Source organism: Protomyctophum bolini, assembly GCF_963924005.1.
Source record: "Protomyctophum bolini genome assembly, chromosome: 8".
Taxonomy (NCBI): Eukaryota; Metazoa; Chordata; class Actinopteri; order Myctophiformes; family Myctophidae; genus Protomyctophum; species Protomyctophum bolini.
In genome coordinates, this window is record NC_137869.1 from 4548990 (window position 1) to 4567536 (window position 18547).

Genomic DNA, 18547 nt, shown 5'->3' on the forward strand with positions numbered 1-18547 from the left:
TAAAAACAACATGAGTGACAGGATGGAAGAGTGATTGAGGCAGGGAGAGCCATGCTCCTCACAAAAGTATCAATCAAAAAGTAATGGATTCCAGCTGTAAACGGCTCACCTGGCATGACCCAACAAGAAGGAGCAGAAAATAATGAAAGAAAAGGGGGGGGGGGGGGGGGGAGTGACTAAATACATTTACTCAAATACAGTACTTAAAACCTCTTGAGCCCCATTGCGGCTGTCTACCTCTGAACAGCGCTCAGCGTGTCTGTCACAGCCCTGGCCACTGTCTGTGCCACACCCACTCATCCACTGCCCTGATGACTTCCTGGACCCACCTGTGTGTCTCACCTCACCTGCTCCCTAATTAACCTAGTCTATATATAGCCCTTGATGCCCTCATGTGTTTGTTGGATTATCAGTTTGCTCTGCCTTGTGAATAAGTTTATTCTTGCCTTGTAATGGTGTACTATTATTTCTAAGTAAAATACTTTAAGTTATTCCTTGTGTCCCGTGTTCTGCATTTTGGATCCTTACCTGGGAGAGAAGCCTGACAGTGTCAATGGAGACCCTTAAAGGTTCCAACTCCGATGTTGCGGATTTTCCCCCTGGGGTTTAAGCATGTAGATTTTTGATTTTTGAAAAATGTTGACAAATTGTTAGAAAGAAAACGTGTGAAATGGGACATTCTGCACGAGTACTTTTACCGTTGGTGCACTACTATATTTTGATGCCATATACTTGCTGCCATGTTCACACATCTTTATACTATATCTTAGGTGTAAATATGTATTGTAAATATGTCTTTTTGTTTCTCGTTTTCTCGTCTGAACTCCTTCCCTCTTCCCTCTTTCACCCACGTTTTTACTTTGTAAAACTGTGATGTGACAATAATTCTGATTCTGCATGATTCTGAAAATAAATAAATACGATTTTAAATACGGGACTATTACTTGCAACTTGAGTATTTCTCTATTGTGGTATACTGCAATAGCAATAAAGGTACTTTGTCCACCATGACTGCTAAAGAAAAGTTATTTTATCTACAGAGGCCATCAGAGCGAAACCTTCCAACCAAACGAAGAGAGAAGATTAATGTTAGCTTGGTGTGCTAATGCATGAAACAGCGATTTCCACAACGCAGCGGGGAAACAAAGCCGGGAGTGGAGAATAATAGAAAATCCCTCCAAAACGCCTTGTCGTCACTCGCTCGCTCGCTTTTTATTTTGTTTTTTCCGCTGGCTCACTCAGACGTGGTGGGTCCATTTCTTTTTCCTGCACGTCCGTCCAGCCGTGACCACGCTGGAGGAGGGACGTCACGCCGAGGAGGTGCACGGGAGGTCCAACGCGGAGCCCGAGGTCAGACGTGGGGTTTATTTTCACAGGCACCGTTGCTGTGGGGCCAAAGCAGGGCGCTTGTCCAAAAACATCCTCCACACTGACCTCCATGCCCTGCAGGTGCTGGCCAGACACAGCCTTCATGATGCATGCGAGTCCAGCATCCTACAACACTTCCCCCCTGTATCTACCCTGTGCGTTATTATTACCCCTAATAACTTTCTATATGAATGTTGAATACCACTGCTTTGCTTTCTATGATTGTTGAATATCTCAGTTCTTTGGTAAATTAATCCCCTACTTGACCACACCACACGACCACAGCGTCACACAACAGTATGAAAAGCTCTGATGAAGGCTGCATAGCCGAAACGCGTAAGCATTCCTTTTTGGTGTGTGCCAATAAAGAAATGGAAATGTGAGTACTTTGTCCACCGCTTGTTTAATTTTTGGATGTGCTACCTTTTTGGAATTTTTTTAATTCTTATTTTTTGAAGCATGAAGGACCACAAGCTTGAAACGTGGAGCGACACGTTTTGAGCTTGTCGATCGGCTACGGACGTTTTTGAATTTGAATGTTGACAAGTAACCGTTTTGAACATATGAGGTTCCCACTGCCGACGGAGACGATATTATAAACTGTATTATTAGCCCTAACTGTAACACAGAACTCTACAGTGAGTTTTAAGACATTTGATTCATGAGCAATGCATACTTAAATAAATGTACCCACTGTATGTGATTTTCAAGATAATGCCATTTTAACCTAAAATACTGAATTAGTCAGTGATTCCCAAACCTGTGCGTCGCAAGGGTATTGCATGTCAGTGGGCTCCCAAATAATTGGCAAAACACTAAGATTATAATAATCCAGGACATCCGTCAGGAATCCCTAATATATGTGAAACTTTAAATGTATTCTTGACCACGATTGTGACCTTTGAGGCAGTGTACTTATAATTGGGAATATTTTATTCAAATCTGCCAGTAGTTTTTTTATTTCAGATGTGACCTTATTAGCAGAGTGGCTCAGGAGAGGAGGTAATTGTACTACAGTTTCCATTTTTGAAGTAGAGTATTAAAAGGTACAATATCGGACGGAGGTCATATCGGATATCGAACAAGCTTTTGTTTGACCAATGAAATGTTGCAATCTACAGTACTTCCTTGTCGCATTTGATGAGGAAACGTAGTATTCAAAGCCATGCTGCATTTTTGCATGGCACTGGTGTGAAATGGTTTACACTTTACAGCCTGGCCAGGGTCTAAGTCCTGGTTGCTACTATGACACCTACAATGCTTGACATTGACTGTCTGTGGATTGATATCACTGATGTCTCACCAGGAAAATAATGTACTCACGGTCTGAGCCAGAGGCGGCCGTCACAGGGGACGTACAGGCCATACAGCATGAGGGGTGCCCAAAAGATTGTGATCTAGATCACAAAGGCTGTTCAGGTATGACATTCCCCTAAAAATATATAATAATACAAAATATTTTTTTGGCATCTGCCACTTGAATAAGGTGACTTGATTGATTGACATCAAAAAGGGCCTGTCAGCTCAAACCCACAATGCAATAATTGCACACAAAGTCACAAACATCAGAAGCATTAAGGTTATTTAAAAGAAAAACCCAACCAATTTCCCACCTCTATTTCCCGTTTCGCCAGTGCCGCTATTTTAAAGCCCACTCAGGTACATTTTTTAACTATTTTGGTGGGTAGATATTGTTGAGCTGGTCAGATTGAAAGTAGCTCTCAAGTTAAAAAAAGCGTGGGCACCCCTGGTGCATATAGCACTGTATACTGTAACTGCATTGAACCACGTACATCCTATGTACATTGTTGATACTGGGCCCCCTCCTTTGTTTAGCTTTGCTGAAAATAGCCAATCTACCATCTCACAATGTGGCACGTACAGTACACTGCGAGGCATTGTGAGATTGTAGATCTGTTATTTTTGGAAGATATTTGCCTATTTTTGCTGATTGTTCGCTTAGTTATGACATGCCTAGAATAGGACCTATTAACATACCCTAAGCCCTTAAAGCCCAAAGGGCAGTAAGTACGTTTTTAGACACACTGAAGTATTTGTCAGTATTTATATTGAGGGAAAACAGTTGCCTCAAGAACAGATATCTTATAATACAATGTCATTTATATACCGATAACCCTTTTGGTGGGCCAATATTGACACACTTTGAAGTCGGTTAAAAAACTATTGTCTTATTTACTCTGGGCGGCTGTGGCCCAGGAGGGAGAGCAGGTTGACCATGACCCACTTGGGGGTGTTTCGAAGTGGCGGGGCTTCGGAATGCCGATCTGTTCCCGATCCGGTTGTCAGTGGTTCGAATGCCGGCTCCTCCCGTCTACATGTCCAAGTGTTCTCGTGCGAAGTCACTGAACCCTACTATTGCGTCCAATGAGTCGGTCAGTGCCTTGCATGGTGGCTTCACTGGCTTGTCACCACTGGTGTGTGAATGTGGGAAGTGAGGAAGCTGGCCTCGACTGTTCACCGCTTCGCATTCCAATGTATGAATGAATGTACCATTGTAAAGCGCTTTGAGCACTTGGAAAAGCACTATAAAAATGCAATTGATTAAAAAGCTATTCATTACTGCACTTTGGCCTTGTAGGGACAGCAAAGCTAAGTATCGACATGTATTCCTATATAGTGGACATTCCAGTTATTACAGTATAGACGAGGGTATGCGCGTGACATCATCATCATACCTGGAAGTTATTATTGAAATGCTTGCCCTACTGAGTGGCAAAAAACTATTTTCTGGCCTTGACAGTACATACATCCAAACAGAAAAGTCCTATTTTGATCGCATTAAATGACTTTAAACAACATTAAATTCACTTTGTCACTCACTTCACCACTCGATTTGCCTTTATGCGCATGTGCTTACCCTCTATCCAGTGGTTCCCAAACTGTGGTGCGTGCACCCCTTGTGTTGCGCAAGCGCCTTCTAGGGGTTACGCGACATGAAAAGGCTAATGGTCGTGTGGTTTTATTATAAATTAACATAATATTATTATGCCAATATATGGCAAGTATATGTAGAATATAGCCTATGCTGCATATATATTATATGCCATATTCAGGTCCATACTGTATGTGTGCATATATGTGTTATATAGGAAATAATATATAGCTTGTGCCATTTATATTTCCATGTAGGGGGTGCATGGCCAAAAAGGAACCGCTGCTCTATACAATACAATACATTTCATTCCTATATGTTGACTGCTGTCCTCCAAGGCTCTTATTTTTATTTATATTCCTTTTTTGCCTGCATACCAAATCTATTTTCTGAAAATAACCAATCTACAATCTCATAATGCGCCACGCTGCAACGCATTTAGAACATTTAGATCTGCTATTATGCCATTATATTTGTTATGACATGCTCAGAATAGGACCTATTAACGTGCCCTTTGACTAAGAGGAATGATGTCATTTGTGGACCAATTATGTCTGTATTCTCATATTGCCAGTGGTTAGGCAATAGATTTGAATATAAAAAATTGTGTGTTTGTCTTATCAGTTGACGGTAAACCCAAGTCAGCAGGTTCCAGAGTCCAACTTTAACAACAACAACAACCTATAGTACGTTGTAATGTACAGTACACTGGCACAGCAGCACATGTCTCTGGCTGCAGTATCACAAGAGCGTCTTGCTTCTCCTCTGCATCTCTATTACATTTTAGTTTTACACTTTAGTCAACAAAGGGATAATTACTGTCAGTATTGACTCAGATTTTAAATGAAGCCATGCATAGGGCTCCAGAAGTTAAAGCTTTATTTGACTTTCACATGCATTCCTTTTTTTCCCCCCCAGAAACAATAGAGCGTCACAGTCCCGCCCCCTATCATGACGACGAATTCCCCATACATTTTTCCCATGGACGTTTCAAAAAGACGTTTTTGAAGACCTTTTAAGACAACTCTTGTTGTGACAAATCATGACAATAAACACAACGTTTTGGGCCGATCAAATAATTAGAAAGAAGAAAAAGAAAAGGGCAGGGTACTAACTTTTTGTTTTTCTTCTTTCTAATTATTAGATCTGCCCAAAAACATCGTGTTTATTGTCATGATTAGTCACAACAATAGTTGGCTTTGTCGAGGCTTAAATGTCTTGCAATAAATACTTTTTGAAATGTCTATGGGAAAAATGCATCATTTCCTGGGCCTGTCATCATCATGAAAGGGGCCGGACTGCGACGCTCTATACTACACACACACACACACACACACACACACACACACACACACACACACACACACACACACACACACACACACACACACACACACACACACACACACACACACACACACACACACACACACACACACACACACACACACACACACACACACACACACACAGTAGGCTGTGACACAGGCAGCTACCCATTGCTCTTGCTAGCTACTGAATGTTGCCTTTGGAACAAGTCAATTTCTTTACAAAGCACATTCTGTACAATATCTCACAACCTTTACAGCCAACACTGCATGCATTATTCACCTTCCATATCCTTGTATAGCAACCGACACAAATAACATATTTTATATGTCTGTGGGAGTCACGGCCTTTCGCCTCTGTGACTCACTAAGATGTGAGTCTACTGTACTACTCAGACATGATTATTAGGGAGGGAGACGCAGCTAGAATGAGGTCTCTGATCCAAAACATAAAACATGAACTACTGCACGCACGGCATGTATAGCCACCAAGACTCGGGTGCATGACTTCACCACTTCAACCCTATTATACGGTGGACCTGGAGTCCCTCAGGGCTCTATACTAGTGTATTTTCTGTTTTCTGTTCTTACGGGAAAGGCTTCCGCTGGAAAATAGCAGGTCGACAATGCGTCGTGAGTGACTCATGAGCCTGTCAATCTGCTATTTCCCTGCGAAAGCTCTCCCCGCAATATAGATGCTGGCTTTTTAGTGGATAATTAGTTGAGTTTAGCTGTACAGAAAATGTAGGTTGTGCATGGGTGGGTGCGTGCGTATGTGTTGCATGCGTATGTGTGTGTGTGTGTGTGTGTGTGTGTGTGTGTGTGTGTGTGTGTGTGTGTGTGTGTGTGCGTGCCTTCACCGGTGGCGACAGCTGTGGCCGGAGGCATTCTGATTTGGGGTTGTCAGTGAACAGGATATATCTCAGGAACACCTTGAGGGACTTTCTTCAGGCTCGGCACAAACAAACGTCCACTTGGACTGAAGGATGGACTCATTAGACTAAGTCTAGACAAAGTTCAAGTTCACATCCGTTCCATTGAAAGGAACGCAAATCAATCAATCAATCAATCAATGGAAAACATTCTGGCCATAATCCAATCATTCATACACTATACAATATGACAAGATTTCACACTGTCAAATAGGGGGGAGGGATGATTAAGTGATGACATTTTAGATCTGGAAGGTCAAGGGTCAACTTCACTGAGCTCACAACACATTGCATTGCCTATTCTGAAGTTGGAATATGGAGATAAGAGCTTTCTTCCAGACAGTGACGATTATGAGTCTGGAGTGGACAGACATGGACGTTAAAACTGGAGGCATATATTATACGACTGCAATGCGGTATTCATACTTTTTTCTATATTTCTTTATGTTCTCTAATTCTGTGGCTTCTTAGGGTGCTACTTCTTCAAGGGTGCTACTCTTATGAAAATATCAGCTCTCTACTCAGCCACCCACATCTCCCACCAGGCCTATGTTCTCTCCTACAAGTACAATGAAAATTGCAGAAAGCAATCGCCTGGAGAATGAGAAACTGAGATGAAAAAAATTATAATAAGCAAAAGCCCTATAAAGTTTTTTATTTTTACAGTCTGGCCAAATGAATTGTAAGACGATCTCTGAAAATGTGGTGATTTATTGACATAGTATGAGGTTATTCCTTATCCATATTAACGCTGACCTAAAGTCATCAGCCAGTGTGGTCACTGGCACACATGCTGCATTCAGCACATGGTGGGAGAAGTACTCCGATTGTTCTTTGTACTCACGTAAAAACAATATTTAACACATTCTGACCTGAGATCAGATTCATACGAGGTTTCCACTGGACACACACTGGTCTGATTAACCCATTCTGACTCGAGATCAGATTCTAAAAATGTCAGTCGTTCTTCGATTTTTTCAAAAATAGCAGACCTACAAGCTCGTAGCGCGCCACTCGGTGGCGCGCTATGAGCTTGTAGATCTGCTATTTTTCAATAGCTAAAGCATAACATAGTGCTAACACCAAAATGGGTTCCCGTTCAGAATGGGTTAAAATGTATGTTTTGTATTAATAATCTAAATCGTAACCAAAGTTCTCGAATAGCCCAGTTGAGTAAAAATTACAATATTTTCCTCTGATAGCACAACTATCAGAAATGGAGTGTTACTCAAATGGAAATACTTTCTGGTTTAAAAACTATAACTAGGTTTTTTTTGTTAAAAGGTAAAAGCTCTGTAGTCTGGTTGTAATCATTGCTAGAGTGTTTGTTCACTCTCCATCTCTTTAATAAACAGATAAGTCATTTTCACAAACACTAGCAGAATATAGAGCTATTTAACACTTATTTTAACCCATTTTGGGCGGCCCTTTTGGTGTTAGCATCATGTTATGCTTTATAGCTATTGAAAAATAGCAGATCTACAAGCTCATAGGGCGCCACCGAGTGGCGCGCTACGAGCTTGTAGGTCTGCTATTTTTGAAAAATCGAAGAACGACTGACATTTAGAAACATGGCTTTTTCAGAAAACTGTCAGGATTTAGAAGACATTTTTAGAATCTGATCTCAGGTCAAAATGGGTTAACCAAATAAAATCCCTAACCCTACCTTTAAGTACAGTACTTACTACTAGTTACTTTCCACTACTGCATATTCTGACCTCCGTCTGACTGAAACCACAAAGCGTCTGCTTTCCAGTGACTCGTGTGTGAGCGGTGCTCTCTGCCAGGCCACCACCTGAAAAGGGTCTATTTCAAGTGGCTATAAGTGGGGGGAATTTACGAGTTCAGCCAATCAAAATACACCAGAATTGTTTAAGGGTTATACTGGCTTCCCCCCCCCCCCCCCCTTTGGAAGGCAGTGTCGTGAGTCTGGATATATATCCCATGTTGAAGAGAATGATGTTAGTTCATGAGCAATGCGACACCACGCCTATATGATAACAATTAAACTAAACTACACTGAACAAAAAGGACACTGTGAAATGTACTTGTTGTCTGAGCTCATTCACCACGGGATCTATTTCAATTGCTGGACTTTTCACGACAAGCTTGTAGATCGGCTATTTTCGCTTACGGTGATGGGGCTACAGCTGTTTTCTAGAAGGAATTAACATCCTAGGCACGGCACAAATACAGTAGGCTATTTACCAATTGCGATCACCCACAGTGTGCAAGTGGACCAGCTCTCTCAGCTTAAAAAGAAAAACTGATGATGATAAAAAGGTGCTCATACAGATCAAACGGGATCAAGGCATAAATTAAAAAATCAGACCCGTCTGAACTCTGAAGTGAGTGGTACTGTACTGTACCGTACAGTACTGTACTGTACAGGCCTCCTCCCTGGCCTGTGTGTGTCTGTGTGTTAGGCTGTGCAACAGTGACACTTGGTGAACAAAATGCTACAATGATATGTTCGTGCTCGGACACAGGGACAGACTCAGGCACACAGGCACACAGGCACACAGACACACACACACACACACACACACACACACACACACACACACACACACACACACAGCTGTCTATAGGAGTGGTTGCACCACTCAAAAAGAGACGATATGGGCACTCAAAGTTAAAAAGAGGATGAAAGCCTTTATTAAATTAAAAAGGCAAATGCAGTCGCCGTTTTAATTTAATAAAGGCTCTTTTTAACTTTAAGTGCCCAGATCGTCTCTTTATGTCATTAGAGTGTGTTCATTCATGTGCCGTTGGTTCTGATGTTGTAGTTGGTAATCTACCAGAAACCCTTATTTCTTCCTTCCACTGATTCATTTGCTGAGAATTGTTGTTTCAACGTCTTACTGTGCCATAGTTTGGCCTCATTCTTTCTTTTCAAAACATGTACTCAGCCCTCTTTGTCTTGTCTGTGTCTCCACTCTTGAATAAACCCTAAAAAAAAGCCTCTCCTTCTCCAGACCAAGCTGACTGCATTTAGCTGAACCATGTACTGTATTAGTATAGTCAAGTAGTGCGTAAATTTACGAGAAAAAAAAAAGAAGATAGGAGATGATAAGTGGTTTCTGCCCGAAAGCAACATCAGTATATATCAATTTGAGGACAAGGTTATTGCAAATTGTCAAAGCGCTAGCCTAAGAATGTAATGATGAAACCACATTTCATTGTGGTACTGATGAATAGGAACTTAAAGTGCACTTCTGCACATGTAATGGGTTCCATCGATCTAAGCCGACAATCACACAGTCGATCGATTGATCGATCATTGAAATGCTCAAACTATTTTGGATAATTTACTTTGACTTCACTACACATTTCGCAAATACATGTTGCCCTTTTGACTCCACTACATTTCTATGAACTAACCACCAGTGTTGTTTTTGTTTGATTTTAGTCGTAGTCTCTTGAATAGTTTTCATTTAGTCACATTTTAGTCACCTGGAATGTTTTAGTGTTAGTCTAGTTTTAGTCGACTAAATGTCATGAGATTTTAGTCCACTAAATCTACGGTTGATTTAGTCGACTAAAATGAATTTTGGCGGGCCTTGATGCCGTTGTAATGGCTGATTTTACGCTTTCTGAAAAGAGCAAATCTACAAGCTCACAATGCGTCGCAGATGCGACGCGTTGTGAGCTTGTAGATCTGCTATTTTCATCATGCAACCAAGTGTAAAATGACTTACTTGATCTCTTGTCCACTAGTCCCTTCCTAACATTTTAGTCTAGTTTTTATCTGTTGACGAAATTGTCAATACATTTAGTCTTAGTTTTAGTCCTCATAGCTTAGTCCATTTAGGTTTTGCCAGTGGAAAAAGGTAGTCGCCGAACATTTTTCGTCCTAGTTATAGTCGACAAAAACAACACTGCTAACCACCTAAGCCATCTTTCAAGTGAAAATAGCCGATCTATAAAGCTCCTGTGTGTTGAACTATAGTCTCGCTCTAGTGCCACGGGAGAAAAAAAAGGAACACAACAAAGTGTAACGCAGAAACCAATGGCCTGTAGAATGATGTTACCATATAGGTGGACGTCACTGTTTTCATGACGTGGTGTAGTGTAGTCCTAATGGACAAAAGAGGTGGCTGAAATGTGCCTGAAAATATAGTGCATTTTATATTAACTGTACAATATGTGAAGACATTGAGGGCGGGATAATATGCCTGCCCTAGAACCTTGGCAGAGTATGAATAGTCTGCGGAAGTGTGGAGGCAAGTGGAGTGTTGGTAATTAAGCTCTGCCCTATAGTATCAACCAGACACCACGTCTAACCTATTCTGATTGTGGTAGTGGGATACAGTTTGCAGGGGGGGGAAAAGCACAGGAAAGTACAGTGCAGGGGTTGAGTACTTTTGTAAGATTTGCATTCAGTATCTCACCACTGCACAAACCTTCACCTTCTGCTACTGAACTAAACGCACAATGACAACAGTATAAGCAAGAAAGAAACAGCTCTCCTTTGTTACTTAGAGAGCCAGTGAACGCTAACAGACGGAGACAGAGACGGCATCAGGAGCCTTGATGGAACAAAAGGAGTGTACAAATGGGACCTCGCATCAAATATGAACGGAAGGCGCAGGAGGCCGACAAGTCGAGTATAATGACTTCAATTATTACACATCACAAAACGGAGGCGTATTTTTTTGCCTTCATTGTCAATGGCGGCATGCAGTCAGGATCATTAGTGCGAAATGGAACCGAGATCGCAACGGTATTCTCTTAGGAACCGCAGGCTCGGGCCTGTCAACACCAACCAATAAGCTGCTCCTTAAAGCTTGAAATGTAATAAAGCCTTGGAGATGAATGGTTGAAATGGGAGCATTGTATTAAAGCAGATTGGATATCGTCTCTGTCGGGTGGAAACCTCACATGTGCAAGACTGTCACTATTCAGCATTCAAAATAAATGTAGAAAAAGGTAGCAGATACAGGCTAACAACTTGGCACTTTGCCATGTTTGGAGCATGCAGATCTACTTGTGATGCCTTTGTGTGACACTGTAGTATGATCAAGTAGGGCGTTAACTTACACAAAACACAAAAAAGAGATAAGAGGTTTCTGCCCGACACCAGTGATATTATGTTAGACTACTCACTGCATCTGCAAAGTAAAAAAAATAATATGAAAACCTTTGGTCAGACGGATAAAACAGAATCAAATAGAAGTGTGTCGCCTGAGGACATCTGGAATGATAGTTTATTATACTATATGCCTCACCATTAACTGACATTAAAGTCAATGCTCTTATTATAAATAATATATTAGCATGCTTTTTTTTTTTTACAGAGATAACATCGGTGGACCATTGTATAAGTGCCCAGCTCTCCATTTAACCCCCCATTAGAGCTGAAATTGCAGACACAGTCTATTATTTTCAAAATGTTGTAAACTTGAAACACAAAGATTCAATGCAAACCCATGTGTCTCTGAAGTAAGTGGCTCTTGATCTGCAGGAGCCAGGTTTTCTGTCTAGCCATGGCATGATCGAGGACTAATTTATTGGATGAAATTATCTACTGGGTCCAAAACTGTCACTACGGCATTATGTAGTCACAAATCAATACTTTTCATTGGTTCAATCAATATTTATAAAACCCACACAAACACAATTAAACAATTAACTTTAAATCTCAAATGGCTTCAAAACATTTGCCAAAATAGCAAGCTCACATCAAATATCATGCAAGCTTTTAAATTAATTAACTTGTAGAACGGCAATTTTCGGGACACAAACAAAACAAAAAAGTTGATATATGGAGAGATAGGCCTATACGGTTTCTATCCCTGCTATAGCTGGCAGCTTGAAGCATTCCTTGCACCTTCTAGTGGCTGAGAAGGGAAGAGTTTACAGTATTTCTTCCAACGAGGTTAGCCACAGTGCAGCAAACACTTGCTGTGGATCTACAGTGTGGGAGTAGAGGGCAGGGTTTCTATATGAGTTCCACATGTGTCAAATGTTATGAACAAGCAGTGAGCGTGTCGACCCATGTTCTGGTGGTTTGGGACCCTTGCGTCTGGGACCTCACGTGCCTAGAAGTCTCTGCTGCATGGATCCCAAGACTGAATTCTGCCTGTGCTGCTGTCTCCCTACTCTGACTGTCAGCATTCTCTCCCCGTGTTGCTGACTGTCTCCCTACTGTCAGCATTCTCTCTCCCTTTCAGTAGAGGGAGTGGGGACAAGCGTGCACAGACATTTTGAGAGGCTGGTGCTCAAGTGAAAAAAGGGCACCTTGTGCAGCGTGTGTATAACCGCCGGGCGCCGGCTGTCTTACTAGTGTGTGGGATTTATGGATTTTTGGACATAAATTCCTCCTTCCCATCTGAACTCTCAGGCTCACACCATACTGTACATACACTAGCATGTCATGTCTTATGGCTTGTGTGGGTGTGTGTATATATACAGTATGCATACTCCTTATTTATATTTTTACTTCATTGCTTATTTTTCTATTTATTATATACTACTGTACATACTGTACATTCAACAAACAAGTGTATTTATTCCCATTACTGCATTACTGTATTGCACTCTGGCTAGACGCCACTATTCATTTCATTGTCAAGTATTTGTATACTATGTGCAGTGACAATAAATTGAATCTAAAAATATATAATATATTACCATGCTTCTAATCCAGAATTAGGGGGTCCTCAGAGTTACTATTGGATTCCGTTCGGTCCTCATAATCACCAGGGCTGGACTGGGTCAAAAAGTTATCTCTGACATTTGGCCCAAAACAATATTAAAGCAAGGGGGCCGGCCCATTCATTGGGCGGCCCATTCATTGGGCGGCCCACTGGACATTAATTACGTCAAGTGGCCAGTCCAGGTCTGATAATCACCGGCGACGAGTTTGCAAAGCTGTGCTTCGTAAGACGAATGTCATGTTGTCCTGTTTAACTTTCAATGTGATCTATCCATGCCGATCGTGGTTACGTTTACAACTCAAGGTGCCGGCGGAAGTGTCATCCTCTTTCAGAAACAGAAAGAGGGGGTCGAGCAGAGGAGGAAAAGCCTTCTAGCTCTCTGCTGCCAAAGGACTAAGCTGGGACGGGGATTGAACCTTGACCTAGCTACCAGACTCAGGGCGGACACTATAACCACAAGGCCAATGAGCTGCCAAAATATTAGACCAGAGATTAACAAAAAGAGAAGAAAGTATGGCTGGGAACCTCAGCCAATTAGTAACAGACCTAATTAAGATTCTCAGGATTCCATGCAGGCTTATGTAGAACATGTTATCCCCCCTCTCTGCTAGATAGATAGATTCCTTTGTCATTCAACATTTACAATGCATAATTTAACTTAACTTACTGAACCGGCTTACAAACTATTAATGCTAAAACAATACTACACAAAAGTAAATAAAATCACAGTCAGTTCATAAAGAGTCAGATATATTGCACAACAGGAGTCCTTAGCTGCATATAGGAGAACGGATATTGCACTTGTGGGGGACTATTTCACCTTTCCCCCCCCCCAAGTTTGATGCCTTGGAGAAAGAAACTCTGCTCCCAATGCTGTAGTACCTTTTGCTAGAGGGCAACAGAGTGAACAGTCCATGATGTATCTACCGTATCTAGAAAAACAGATATACTTAAAAATGAAACAAATAGAACAATATACTTCTGTATACTGTACATACAGTAGGCATGTTTAGTGAGAGAAACTGCCTGTGGCAGCCCATTGAGAGAGCCCGCCACGGGCAGACCTGGCTCCCAAGAGAAGACACACAAGTTGAGGTGTGAAAAACCAACCGAGCTGCACTTTCCAAGTCTGTATACCAAGACATCAGAGACACTCCCACAGGTTTACAAACACCCGTAAAGATGTTGAAAACATTAACTTGTATAACAACAAAACTCCCATGGGTGAAGTATAGCAATGTGCAAACACAGCAGCAAGGTTTGTTGTGAGCTGTTTTGACAGCAAACGGATGTCCAGTGGAATCCACCCATCATTAAAGACTGTCAATCATCATCCGCAGCGTGCTGACATCAGGCATTTTTGGTATCAACTCCGTTGGGGTTTCCACACAGAGCTGACGTAATAAATACCAGAGGGTGACGTGAAAACACAGCAGAATACGGATAGGTCGGAGAGACTTCCATATACTGCATGTTCTTTCTTTCACTGAAATCAATTTATTCATTTATGAACAAAACATTATTTTTTTAACTATATAAAATGAGTATGTTAAGTCCTATTACAATGCAATACAACTATACAACTGCAATGATTGGAGATGCTCTCTACTCTCCCACTGAGAAATGCAGACCCTGGCGTCAATAAAGTTGTTTGACGCAGATGCCAGCCAGCACACTAGATTGGACGTGGTCATTCCCAAGGGAGAACCCTGCACCCAATCACTGTGATGGTTAGTGATCCACGAAGGGAACTGGGACGTTGCACTTGATGCCATGCGACGCGATCAAGCATCCGCTCAGTGAGGGCATTCACTCACCTTGCAATGACCTCTATCTGTCAGGAGAGGGAAATGGCCATAGAACGTACAAATTGTAGCTTTAAGCCTAATTTATATTTCGTAGCATGACGGTGTCGCTTGGCGACAGCACAAACGCTACCAATGTGTTGAAGTATATAAATCAGGGCAGGCTTTAGCATATAAGTTAACCCATTCTGAACGGGCACCCATTTTGGTGTCGGCATCATGTTATGCTTTAGCTATTGAAAAATAGCAGATCTACAAGCTCATAGCGCGCCACCGAGTGGCGCGCTACGAGCTTGTAGGTCTGCTATTTTTTGAAAAATCGAAGAACGACTGACATTTTTTAAAATCTGATCTCAGGTCAGAATGGGTTAATCAGACCAGTGTGTTGTCCAGTGGAAACCTCGTATGAATCTGATCTCAGGTCAGAATGGGTTAAGTAGACGGCGCATGAGGGCGCCTGACGGACTCCACAGACGTGATGATGAGGGCATGTCTGGGGGCCCCCATGCACATTATGTCCACATTTTCCATGTGGGCCGTCTGCCTTCCATTAACCTCACACACCAACCACATGAGTGGCTTTACTGGGGAAGTCCAAATATAGCACTTGTTTGAGCCTGCATGGAGTACCAGATGGGAGGGCTTCTCAGGACAGTTCACAGTTGTCAGGTAAATCAGGAGGTTCTCAGGGTGTGGTCCACGGACCGGGCCCGCTTGAGCAGTTACACTTCCATATTTGCACAACACTGAGGATGTTAGGGTGTAGTTTGGGGTCCCAGAGATAAACAATAAAATAAATCACATCAAACTGGGGGTCCTTGAAATTAAAACGAAAATCACTGAGGTGAATTATAGAAAAGCAAACTCAACTTCATGTTTCCATTTCCAGTAGGAAAACCAGGTAAACAATGAACCTAGTATGTGTCTAAAATAACAAGCCATCTAAGTTACATTTTAACCTTTGCATGGCCGTTAAGACTAGGTCAAGTGCTACAGGCGTACAGGTGGAGTCTGAAGAGGTGCAGTTGTCCAACTAGAGATCTACAAGCTCTCAATGACGTTGAGAGCTTGTAGATCAAGAATTTTCACTATTTGTTTAGTGGTGAAAAGAGAAAATGTTTAGTTAAAAGTGGTTAATAAATGAATGGTTTAGTCCGGGCCCGGGGCACGGTGGCACAGTCGGTAGTGCTAACGCCTTACAGCTAGAAGGTCCTGGGTTCCATTCCCACTGGGGACGCTGGGGGTGTGTTCCCTGGGGAGATTTTGAAAACATGACCAATGACAAAAAACTCCCATATCTGCTGGGCGAAGTACAACAATGTGCAAACACAGCAGCAAGATTTGTGAGTTGCTGTGATAGGAGAAGGATATCAAATGGAACACAACCACCCTAAAGACTAATCATTGTGTATATTCCTGCACTATACCTGCATCGAGTTATCTTGGTACACAGAAGTTGATCTATTGAAGATTATGACCTTCAAAGTACATAATTTTTGTTTTGATTGTATTGCTGTATTGTTGTTTTGTTCTTTCTGCTTTGGCAATGTAAACGTATGTTTTCTCATGCCAATAAAGCCCTTTGAATTGAATTGAATTGAATTGGGTGTGCCCATACCCGAGGCGGGGTTGGCGAAAGGGCCTTTCTGTGTGGAGTTTGCATGTTCTCCCCGTGTCCCCTATAGGGTAGGTATAGGTACCCTCACAAAAAACATGCAGTAATCCTGGTCTCTAAACTACCTCCCCCTGGCCAGCCGGGGCGCCTGATGGAGGGGAAAGGAACTCCCCCCCCGGTGAAAAGAAGCAGCTTGGACATGCATAAAATAAAGGAAGCATGGTTAGTTTAATCTGATTGATCTGCAAAAAACTATTCAGAGTTTTGGGGACAATATGCATAAAATGCCCCCCCCTAGCTTAAATGTGAACACTAAGGGGGTGGCAATTGCCATCCCCTGGTGCCCCAGATGATGCTCCTGCCCCTGGGGCTCTTTAAAACCACTGGGATATAACATAGAACTTGTTCTAAACTGGTTTCACAACAGGACCCGCTGACAGGCACACTTAAAAAGTTAAAACACAATATGCCTCTCCTCAACACAGTGTCACATCTGGACACCCATGCACGATCTGCTGACTGACAGACATCGCTTTGAAGGTTTACACAACATTTGATTTGCTTTATGGGCATTTATAAATCTACAGAAAATCGAATTCCAATATAATTTGGTCGAGAAAGTTATATTAATAAAATAGTTAATAATAGGCTGAAGGTCAATAATAGGCTGAAGGTCTATTATTAACCAACTATAAAATATGTCATCTTTTCAATCAATATCAAAGCATTCCAACACAAGCGTTAATTCCCCTGGCAGTAAGGCGTCTGGCATGGTGTGAAATTACTACTGTATTAAATTAAGAAACAAACATCATCACTGCCTTATTACGCTCTTCAAAGGGAGAATGGTGTGAGTAATTACACTTGTTGAAGCCGTTAGATATATCATAAAAAAGCTCTGTCAAGCAGCAGCTACAAAACAGGCAGAATGCATTGTGGGTGGTATATGGTTGCTGTTGGCAGATCAAAACCTCCATATTCTAACTGTTTCTGTTAACGCCCTACTTGATCACAGTACAGTAACAGTACACAGTCACACAAATGTGTCAAAAGCATCAAAAGTATAGCAGATCCACAAGCTCGAAAGACGACGCGAACTTCCGCGAAGCTACACATTTTTAAGGATCCCCAAATAGATATGTACCTATTATTCTCCGTGGCCGCCCCTACCCTCTGGAACGCTCTCCCCAAACACAACCCAGATGCCCCCTCACTTCCCACCTTCAAATCCGGTCTAGGTGTGGTTTACAACGGATGATAAAAATTAAATGCAAATAAAAACTCCCATCGAGTTATGGTCCCCCCTGTTTGTTTTTAGTCTCGCCAGTCACTACGAGTTGGAATAAAATATAGCCTACCAAACAAACTATTCCCAGAATTACTTGAAGAAACTTGTCGGATTCATGTACCATATCAAGGCTTTTATTGAATGGAATTATTTTGGGTAATTCTGATTCGGGTTTGGGGGTCCTGATCATGACTATACTGAAATTAAAGCCTGGGTATCGAGGCTATATGACTATACTAGGCTCGGAAACCCAGACGTTTTTATGGCGCAAACATTGATCACTCTCTGCTGATTTCTGATCGTCTGCACCTTTGTTAAATTGACACACACACACACACACACACACACACACACACACACACACACACACACACACACACACACACACAAGCTGCAGAAACGGTAATAACAATGAATGATAACACAGTGTCACTACAGGCAGAAGCTCTGACAAAGACTCAAGAAGAGAGACTGAAGGTCAAGCCAGAAGTTGCAGCTTTGCGGCAACAGCAGGATATCACAGCCCATCAACAGCAAGTGCCGCCATGGAGAATGAGGGCATCACAAAGTCAACAACCGGTGCCACCCTATCAGTGTATTCAAAGCTGAGATATATTCTGCAGGTACACGCGCACACGCACACACACACACACACG